The following is a 12,131-nucleotide window of genomic DNA, read 5'->3' as shown; positions in this document are numbered from 1 at the left end:
AATGAAAAGGGGGAATTGGAAATATAGTGTTATAAGCTTCTTACATTACATAAAGAGACATAACCCTGTTTAAGTGTAAACCAGTTAGAAGTTTAAGAGAAAAAATGAGGAAAACCTCTTGGGGTCAGAGAAAGCCTCAATGACTGGCTTCAAAGACTAGTCCTACAAAGGGTATAATTTAAACTGGATCAAACTGGAGGAATTTGTGCCCCAGGTCATTGTTGTAAACAGTAGTGCAATAAGTGGAGGCTAACAGCCTGGGTGTGGTATCAGTCTAGGCAGACCAGCTAGAAGCTTAACAGGGAGAACAGAGAAAGAGAGTTAAAGTGAGACTAGCTAAAACCACTGTTGTCTTTGGGCATTGGGGGCAGGATGGTCAGGGTGACTGTGTGCATGCTCAAAGCTCTGTTCTCTGAGGTGCAACGTCAGAGAATGCACATGGTCGGAGCAGTATACTTCACTGAAATATCTAGTCAAGTCACTAAATAAGCAAGCAATAACAAAAAATACAAAACCCAGGAAGGGGTAAATGAAATCTGTATCTGGAGTTGCAATGATATATTATTTACATGCCCCAAATTCAATAAAATGTACAAGACATGCAAACCTGTAGGAAACTGTGATTGATAGGCAGCGGGAGAAAAACAGGTAAAAGAAACTCCTTTGAGAAGGCCCATATGTCATATATAACACACAAATTCTTCATAATAGCTAAGATGAATATGTTCAAAAAAACAAATGGAAACCAACTTAAAGAAATAAAGAAAAGTGTGGTAACAATATCTCAAAATGGAGAATATTAGTAAAGAGATAGTAATTATAAAAAGAAACCGAAGAGAAATTCTACAGAACTGAAATGAAAAACCCACTAAACCCCTCTCACTACTCCTTTTCAACATTGTACTGGACTTTCTAGCTAATGCAACAAGACAAGAAAAGGAAACAAAAGGTATACAGATTCGGAAAGAAGAACTAAAACTGTCTTGTCTGCAGATGACATGATCATGTATGTAGAAAACCTACAGCAGAAACGAACACACTATTGTAAAGCAATTATACTCTAATAAAGAGTTTAAAAAAAAGGATCAACAAGAAAACTGGAATTAATAGACCATTATAGCAAGGTTGCACAATACAAAGTTAATAAACAAAAGCCGATTGCTTTCCTATACAACAACACTGAACAAATGGAATTTGAAATTAACAACTCTATACCATTTACATTTGCACCCCCCAAAATGAAATACTTGGTATAAACCTATCAAAATATGTACAATATCTATATGAGGAAAACTATAAAACTATGATAAATGAAATCCAAATTAAAAAGCACAAGTGACACAGGCTTCCCTGGTGGCGCAGTGGTTGAGAGTCCGCCTGCCGATGCAGGGGACACGGGTTCGTGCCCCGGTCCGGGAAGATCCCACATGCCACAGAGCAGCTAGGCCCGTGAGCCATGGCCGCTGAGCCTGCGCGTCCGGAGCCTGTGCTCCACAATGGGAGAGGCCACAACAGTGAGAGGCCCGCATACCGCAAAACGAAAAAAAAACAAGCACAAGTGACGATGGAAAAATAGATAATTTGGACTTCATCAAAATTAAAAACTTTTATGCAGCAAATGATACTATCAGTTAAGTGAAAAGACAATCCACAGAATTGGAGAGAATATTTACAAATTGTGTATCTGGCAATTTTAACTCAATAATGGGACAAACAATTCAGTTAAGAATGGAAAAGGCTAAAGGTAAACAGTGTGGTATAGTTGGTAAATCTGTCACACGTTTAGCAAATATAGTTATATGTTGTATGCAAAGAGTAGTCTAGTCTATGGTGCTGGACTAGACCAGGAATATCAGGATAAATTTATGATTAGATAGATGATAGATATAGGTAGATAAATAGATAGATCATAGGTAGGTAGATAGATAGGTATGAATACAGATGCATGGATACACATGAATGGATGGATACATACATACATGGATAAATTTCCTACTGCTGTCTAGAGAGAAGGCATAGAAACAGTGACACTTCAGTAACAATGAGTACTCCTAGTGCCCAGCTCCTGATTTCTAAATACCATTATCCAAGAAAAGGAACCAAGGCTCCTTTGATAAGTGGCTGATCCCAAGGATGGAACAAGCAAATACAAGTTGACCCTTGAGCATTACATTAACAAAATGCTTTAAAAAAGGAAAAAAAATGAAAAGATGGCAGCATGTTTAAAGGACAAAAAGTAGTAAAAAAAAAAAAAAAGTTAAGTGGAGGAGATCGGGAAGATGGCGGAAGAGTTAGACGCAGATGTCACCTTCCTCCCCACAAATACACCACAAATACACTACATGTGGAACAACTCCTACAGAACACCTACTGAACGCTGGAAGAAGACCTCAGACCTCCCAAAAGGCAAGAAACTCCCCACGTACCTGGGTAGGGCAAAAGAAAAAAGAATAAACAGAGACAAAAGGATAGGGACGGGACCTGCACCAGTGGGAGGGAGCCGTGAAGGAGGAAAGGTTTCCACACACTAGAAAGCCCCTTTGCGGGAGGAGACTGCGGGTGGCGGAGGCGGGGAGCTTCGAAGCCACGGAAGAGAGCGCAGCCACAGGGGTGCGGAGGGCAAAGCGGAGAGATTCCCGCACAGAGGATCGGTGCCGACTGGCACTCACCAACCCGAGGGGCTTGTCTGCTCACCCGCCCGGGCGGGTGGGGGCTGGGAGCTGAGGCTCGGGCTTCGGTCAGAGCGCAAGGAGAGGACTGGGGTTGGCGGCGTGAACACAGCCTGCAGGGAGTTAGTGCACCACGGCTAGCTGGGAGGGAGTCAGGGAAAACTCTGGACGTGCCAAAGAGGCAAGAGACTTTTTCTTCCCTCTTTTGTTTCCTGGTGCGCGAGAAGAGGGGATTAAGAGCAGTGCTTAAAGGAGCTCCAGAGACGGGCGCGAGCCTCGGCTAAGAGCGCAGACCCCAGAGACGGGCGTGAGACGCTAAGGCTGCTGCTGCCGCCACCAAGAAGCCTGTGTGCGAGCACAGGTCACTGTCCACACCTTCCCTTCCGGGAGCCGGTGCAGCCCGCCACTGCCGGGGTCCCGGGATCCAGGGACAACTTCCCCCGTAGAACGCACGGGCGCGCCTCGTGCTGGTGCAACGTCACGCCGGCCTCTGCTGCCACAGGCTCACCCCACATCCGCACCCCTCCCTCCCCCCAGCCTGAGTGAGCCATAGCCCCCCAATCAGCTGCTCCTTTAACCCCCGTCCTGTCTGAGCGAAGAACAGATGCCCTCAGGCAACCTACACGCAGAGGCAGGGCCACATCCAAAGCTGAGCCCCGGGAGCTGTGCGAACAAAGAAGAGAAAGGGAAATCTCTCCTAGCAGCCTCAGAAGCAGCAGATTAAAGCTCCACAATCAACTTGATGTACCCTGCATCCGTGGAATACCTGAATAGACAACGAATCATCCCGAACTAAGGAGGTGGACTTTGATAGCAAGATTTATTATTTTTTCCCCTTTTCCTCTTTTTGTGAGTGTGCATGTGTATGCTTCTGTGTGAGATTTTGTCTGTATAGCATTGCTTTCACCATTTCTCCTAGGGTTCTATCCGTCCGTTTTTCTTTTTTTTTCTTAATAATTATTTTTTATTTTAATAACTTTATTTTATTTTTTCTTACATTAATTTATTTTATTTTCTCCTCTTCCTTTCTTTCTTTCTTTCTACTTTTTTCTTCCTTTTATTCTGAGCCGTGTGAATGAAAGGCTCTTGGTGCTGCAGCCAGGAGTCAGTGCTGTGCCTCTGAGGTGGGAGAGCCAACTTCAGGACACTGGTCCACAGGAGACCTCCCAGCTCCACATAATATCAAACAGCGAAAATCTCCCAGAGATCTCCATCTCAACACCAGCACCCCGCTTCACTCAACGACCAGCAAGCTACAGTTCTGGACACCCTATGCCCAACAACTAGCAAGACAGGAAAACAACCCCACACATTAGCAGAGAGGCTGCCTAAAATCATAATTCCACAGACACCCCAAAACACACCACCAGACGTGGACCTGCCCACCAGAAAGACAAGATCCAGCCTCATCCACCAGAACACAGGCATTAGTCACCTCCACCAGGAAGGCTACATAACCCACTGAACCAACTTTAGCTACTGGGACTGACACCAAAAACAACGGGAACTACAAACCTGCAGCCTGCAAAAAGGAGACCCCAAACACAGTAAGATAAGCAAAATGAGAAGACAGAAAAACACACAGCAGATGAAGCAGCAAGATAAAAACCCACCAGACCTAACAACTGAAGAGGAAATAGGCAGTCTACCTGAAAAAGAATTCACAATAATGATAGTAAAGATAATCCAAAATCTTGTAAATAGAATACAGAAAATGCAAGAACCATTTAACAAGCACCCAGAAGAACTAAAGATGAAACAAGCAACGATGAACAACACAATAAATGAAATTAAAAATACTCTAGATGGGATCAATAGCAGAATAACTGAGGCAGAAGAATGGATAAGTGACCTGGAAGATAAAATAGTGGAAATAACTACTGCAGAGCAGAATACAGAAAAAAGAATGAAAAGAACTGAGGACAGTCTCAGAGACCTCTGGGACAACATTAAATGCATCAACATTCGAATTATAGGGGTTCCAGAAGAAGAAGAGGAAAAGAAAGGGACTGAGAAAATATTTGAAGAGATTATAGTTGAAAACTTCCCTAATATGGGAAAGGAAACAGTTAATCAAGTCCAGGAAGTGCAGAGAGTCCCATACAGGATAAATCCAAGGAGAAACAGATGGCTTCACAGGTGAATTCTATCAAACATTTAGAGAAGAGCTAACACCTATCCCTCTCAAACTCTTCCAAAATATAGCAGGGAGGAACACTGCCAAACTCATTCTATGAGGCCACCATCACCCTGATACCAAAAGCAGACAAGGATGTCACAAAGAAAGAAAACTACAGGCCAATATCACTGATGAACATAGATGCAAAAATCCTCAACAAAATACTAGCAAACAGAATCCAACAGCACATTAAAAGGATCATACACCATAATCAAGTGGGGTTTATACCAGGAATGCAAGGATTCTTCAATATATGCAAATCAATCAACGTGATACACCATATTAACAAACTGAAGGAGAAAACCATATGAACATCTCAATTGATGCACAGAAAGCTTTCGACAAAATTCAACAGCCATTTATGATAAAAACCCTGCAGAAAGTAGGCATAGAGGGAACCTACCTGAACATAATAAAGGCCATATATGACAAACCCACAGCCAACATCGTCCTCAATTGTGAAAAACTGAAAGCATTTCCACTAAGATCAGGAACAAGACAAGGTTGCCCACTCTCACCACTCTTATTCAACACAGTTTTGGAAGTTTTAGCCACAGCAATGAGAGAAGAAAAGGAAATAAAAGGAATCCAAATCAGAAAAGAAGTAAAGCTGTCACTGTTTGCAGATGACATGATACTATACATAGAGAATCCTAAAGATGCTACCAGAAAACTACTAGAGCTAATCAATGAATTTGGTAAGATTGAAGGATAAAAAATTAATGCACAGAAATCTCTGGCATTCCTGTACACTAATGATGAAACATCTGAAAGTGAAATCAAGAAAACACTCCCATTTACCACTGCAATAAAAAGAATAAAATATTTAGGAATAAACCTACCTAAGGAGATAAAAGACCTGTATGCAGGAAATTATAAGACACTGATGAAAGAAATTAAAGATGATACAAATAGATGGAGAGATATACCATGTTCTTGGATTGGAAAAATCAACATTGTGAAAATTACTCTACTACCCAAAGCAATCTACAGATTCAATGCCATCCCTATCAAACTACCACTGGCATTTTTCACAGAACCAGAACAAAAAATTTCACAATTTGTATGGAAACACAAAAGACCCCGAATAGCCAAAGCAATCTTGAGAATGAAAATCGGAGCTGGGGGAATCAGGCTCCCTGACTTCAGACTATACTACAAAGCTACAGTAATCAAGACAGTGTGGTAGTGGCACAAAAACAGAAATATAGATCAATGGAACAGGATAGAAAGCCCAGAGATAAACCCATGCACATATGGTCACCTTATCTTTGATAAAGGAGGCAGGAATGTACAGTGGAGAAAGGACAGCCTCTTCAATAAGTGGTGCTGGGAAAACTGGTCAGGTACATGTAAAAGTATGAGATTAGAACACTCCCTAACACCATACACAAAAATAAGCTCAAAATGGATTAAAGACCTAAATGTAAGGCCAGAAACTATCAAACTCTTAGAGGAAAACATAGGCAGAACACTCTATGACATAAACCACAGCAAGATCCTTTTTGACCCACCTCCCAGAGAAGTGGAAAAAAAAACAAAAATAAACAAATGGAACCTAATGAAACTTCAAAGCTTTTGCACAGCAAAGGAAACCATAAACAAGACCAAAAGACAACCCTCAGAATGGGAGAAAACATTTGCAAATGAAGCAACTGACAAAGGAGCAATCTCCAAAATTTACAAGCAGCTCATGCAGCTCAATAACAAAAAAAGAAACAACCCAATCCAAAAATGCGTAATAGACCTAAATAGACAGTTCTCCAAAGAAGATATACAGACTGCCAACAAAGACATGAAAGAATGCTCAACATCATTAATCATTAGAGAAATGCAAATCAAAACTACAATGAGATATCATCTCACACCAGTCAGAATGGCCATCATCAAAAAATCTACAAACAATAAATGCTGGAGAGGGTGTGGAGAAAAGGGTACACTCTTGCACTGCTGGTGGGAATGTGAATTGGTACAGCCACTATGGAGAACAGTATGGAGGTTTCTTAAAAAACTACAAATAGAATTACCATATGACCCAGCAATCCCACTACTGGGCATATACCCTGAGAAAACCATAATTCAAAAAGAGTCATGTACCAAAACGTTCATTGCAGCTCTATTTACAATAGCCAGGAGATGGAAACAACCTAAGTGTCCATCATCGATGAACGGATAAAGAAGATGCGGCACATATATACAATGGAATATTACTCAGCCATAAAAAGAAATCAAATTGAGTTATTTGTAATGAGGTGGATGGACCTAGAGTCTGTCATACAGAGTGAAGTAAGTCAGAAAGAGAAAGACAAATACCATATGCTAACACAGATAAATGGAATTTAAGAAAAAAAATGTCATGAAGAACTTAGGAGTAAGACAGGAATAAAGACACAGACCTACTAGAGAATGGACTTGAGGATATGGGGAGGGGGAAGGGTAAGCTGGGACAAAGCGAGAGAGTGGCATGGACATATATACACTACCAAACGTAAAATAGATAGCTAGTGGGAAGCAGCCACATAGCACAGGGAGATCAGCTCAGAGCTTTGTGACCACCTAGAGGGGTGGGAGGGAGGGAGGCACAAGAGGGAAGAGATATGGGAACATATGTGTATGTATAACTGATTCACTTTGTTATAAAGCAGAAACTAGTACACCACTGTAAAGCAATTATACTCCAATAAAGATGTAAAAAAAAAATAATTAAAGGACAAAAAGTGAATCTGAAAATGCTCCCAATGGCCAAAACGGGAACAATTTGAACAATAATACTAGTGTTAGATTATAAGCCAAAGGATAAAATAAATATTCATAGGTACTTATTTTATGAACTTATTTTTAAGTTCCTTAAAAATTTGAAAACTATTTTGTAAAGTATTATCAGGTCCTGGAACCTTTAGTAGGTCTTGGTTTTTGGTTTATTTTGGTTTTTCAATAGTTTAGGTAAAAGGAAGAATTTGTGATTTTTTTGTAGAAAGTCATGAATTGCATCAAAACATAAATTTAAAAGTTTAAAGGTATAAAAATATTATTTTTGTATTTTTCTCTCTGTAGTTATACTTTTTCTTTCCTAATTTTGAACATTTACATTTTCTCTAGACTTCCCAAAGTGTTTTCCATTTTATTAAATTTTTCAAAGAACCAGTGCTTGGATATATATGCTAAACATTAATTGTCAACTTTCATTTCTAAAATTTTCTTCTTATTTTCATTAGATTTGCTTTGTTGTACATATTTTATATCATCAAGTATTTTATTTACATATTTTTATTTTTTCTAGTATAATGTTGGCATTGAAGGATCTAAATTGGTGTTTGACTCTATCTGTAGCCACATATCATAATAATATTTTAAATCACAGTAGTATTACTTCCTAAATACTCTAAAATTGAAAATATCAGTATTTGTTTTTTATTAATTATAAAATTTCAAGTACTACAAAAATAGATAACTATAAATAAATAAATTTTCTCTTCTAAATTACCTCAAACCAACTTTTCAAGGTACCAACTGTTAATAGTCTCTTTATTGTTTCAAATATTCTTTTATTCATATAAATATATGTTACATTAAAAAGGCCGTAAATGTCCACTCTTGTGCGCCTGTCATTGCCTGCATGTATAAATATTTCTCTACAGTAGAGTCTAGGGAGTGGGTTTCCTAGGTCAAAGGGTATGTGCATGTTTAATTTTGATAAGTACTCTCACACTGCACTCCACAAAAGGCTGTATCAGTTTGTACAACAATAGTATATATTCATACCCATTTTCCTACACTCTGGCCAATCTTAATATTTAACCAGCATTTTAATTTATAATTTAATCTCAGTGGTATTTTGCAGATACATTTTAATTTCTAAGAAGCTGGATTTTTTCTATTGTTGCTGGTGATTCCTTAGCCTTTTATTATTGTTGTTCCAAAAATCTTTGGCAACAATTCAATATGAGAATGTGATCGGTTAAAATTTTACCTTTTAAAATTTACTGAAGTTTGCTCTGGAGCTTTATAGGTACAATATGCAATGAATACCTTTAAAATTGAAGCATCTTCTCTCTGTAGAATACAAACTAACATGTGTTCTATATTAATATATTATTATTATATTTGGGGGGGTTCTCTATACCTATACTTTGCATCTTTAAAATTTTTACTACTATGTTAATTTCCTACAGTGCTCACAATAGTCTTTATTTAGTTAAAATTTCTGTGTATTTCTGACATCAAATTATAGATTCCTACTTTGGCCAAGAAACAAGTCAACATACTTATAGTTTACATATAAATGATACAGTATATATATATTTTTTTTCTTGTGAACAGTGCTGTTTGTTAGGAGAAGAGGTCATTTGCACAATATTTCTTTCTGTCTCTTCATACAGATTATTACATCTTCTTTCCTCTAATAGACTTCCATTGTCAATACAATTTGACCATAAGAGTGCACTGGAGAGAACTAAAATTCACTCTACCTGCAAATTAAATTAGCACATGTATGATTCTTTAAAAGCCTACTAGAAATATCTCTCTAAATAATTCATTGTTTCATATTACTCTTATTCAAAAAAATTCATGCTGTTCCATAATGATTATACTCATAGCCTAATTTCCACAGTAATTATCCAAGCTTGTTTCCTCTGTGACATCTATATTGTCCTGTAGTCATACTGAAATAATCATCATCCAATATAGTATGATATAGTAGGTATTTATAAGCAAATAACAAGTCCAGGCTTCTGGCTTCCTCCCTTCAACTCAAATTTGGAGATGCCACTGCAACTAACAAAAAGTTTGACTAAACACCTAAAGGAGAAAAAAAGTGAATGAGTCCCAATATGTGGGAAACAGCTTCCAGTGGGAGAGCTCCAGGGTGCACATATATGGCCTGGCCTATGGAGAGCTTTCTAGGCATTCCCTTTCACTTGTTGCTTGCACATTTGCTTCACTGGGCAGCCAATAGTAATAAATGTCAGCATGGTCCAGACCATTTTCTCCCCACTCCCTGATGCAGGCAGTATTCTCAGAGGGTAGCTACTCTTGGGTTAAAACATAGCTTGGTCAGAGGCACTGGGTGATTATTTCTACAGTCAAGAGATGCCTGGGGAGGTAAAGAGACATGGAATAACAGTAAAACCTGTCTGTTAATTTTTTTAGTCATATTTATTATAGGAAAAAACACAAAGATGTGAACAAATAAAATCACCCATAAATCTGGTCAAACATTGTTTTATATTTCATTCTTTCTTTCCTTACTGATTTATATAACTGAAATTATATTTACAAAATTTTATGTCATGTTTCTATTATTTAATATTATAAGATTGGGATTTATATGTTATTTAAATCTTTACATACTTCATTTAATATTCCATTGCATGGCTATACTATCATTTGCTTGTTCTTTCTCTTATTACTTCTCTTATATTTGGTCATTATATCAATAATTGCTTCCATATTTATTCTGTTATAAATGTTGCAATGTGTATTTCTGCATACATATATTTTTTAAGAAGTTTTGCTTAATATAATTTCTATGTCAAATGAGACAAATAATATTTATATACATAGGTTACATTTATTGAGGCATCACTATGTACCAGTGTTCTACATGCTTCACATATATTGACTCATTTAATCCTCACATCTGTCTGTTGAAATATGTACTCTTATCATCCCTACACTATAGAGGCAGAATCTGAGGCACAGTGAAGAGGTTAAATAATGTCCTGATGGCTAGATGGGAGGTGGCAGAGTTGGAGTTCAAATACAGGCTCCAAAGATGCAGAAGCACCTGTGAACAGGTACACCAGCACTGAGTGTCAGTATAGTCTTTTCAGGAGAATGCATGGGGCATGCTATCACATCAATTCTCCATTAAAATGGTAGTGTGGCACCTTCATAGCAGAGAAAGAATTGCTATCTACTTTAGGTAAAAGAGCATACATGCAGCGTTTTTGTTTAGAAGCAACTGACTCAATCTATGAGATATCTAAACTATTCAGGCAGTCTGCAATTCATATGCCTACATTCCCTGCGTGATGGATAGAAAAGAATTTATAAGGATCACAAAAGACACCCTAGCTCTCACTGCAGACATTATTTCTGGGCAAATATAAAATGGTTTTTTTAATATACTACTTTGTGTTTTTAGTTTTCTTTGTTAATTTGTTATTTTTAATAACCTAAAATTATGTCGTTTAAGTAAGAAGCCACTCTCAGAAGAAATTATATATTAACTGCCATAGAAAGTATTTTTTCTCTTTGACATAAATCACAGCAAGATATTTTTTGATCCACCTCCTAGAGTAATGGAAATAAAAACAAAAATAAACAAATGGGACCTAATGAAACTTCAAAGCTTTTGCACAGCAAAGGAAACTACAAACAAGACGAAAAGACAACCCTCAGAATGGGAGAAAATATTTGCAAATGAATCAACAGACAAAGGATTAATCTCCAAAATATATAAACAGCCCATGCAGCTCAATATTTAAAAAACAAACAACCCAATCAAAAAATGGGCAGAAGACCTAAATAGACATTTCTCCAAAGAAGAGATACAGATGACCAAGAAGCAAATGGAAAGCTGCTCAACATAACTACTTATTAGAGAAATGCAAATCAAAACTACAATGAGGTATCACCTCACACCAGTTAGAATGGGCATCATCAGAAAATCTACAAACAACAAATGCTGGAGAGGGTGTGGAGAAAAGGGAACCATCTTGCACTGTTGGTGGGAATGTAAATTGATACAGCCACTATGGAGAACAGTATGGAGGTTCCTTAAAAAACTAAAAATAGAATTACCATATGATCCAGCAATCCCACTACTGGGCATATACCCAGAGAAAACCATAATTCAAAAAGACACATGCACCCCAATGTTCATTGCAGCACTATTTACAATAGCCAGGTCATGGAAGCAACCTAAATGCCCATTGACAGATGAATGGCTAAAGAAGATGTGGTACATATATACAATGGAATATTACTCAGCCATAAAAAGGAATGAAATTGGGTCATTTGTAGAGACATGGATGGATCTAGAGACTGTCATACAGAGTAAAGTCAGAAAGAGAAAAACAAATATCGTATATTAATGCATATATGTGGAACCTAGAAAAATGGTACAGATGAACCAGTTTGCAGGGCAGAAATAGAGACACAGAGGTAGAGAACAAATGTATAGACACCAAGGGGGAAAGTGGCAGTGTGGGGAGTGGTGTGATGAATTGGGAGATTGGGGGTGACATATATACACTAATATGTATAAAATGGATAAC

The sequence above is a fragment of the Mesoplodon mirus genome, assembly GCF_964341445.2.
Source record: "Mesoplodon mirus genome assembly, chromosome: 12".
Taxonomy (NCBI): domain Eukaryota; kingdom Metazoa; phylum Chordata; class Mammalia; order Artiodactyla; family Ziphiidae; genus Mesoplodon; species Mesoplodon mirus.
This window is presented reverse-complemented; position numbering follows the sequence as displayed.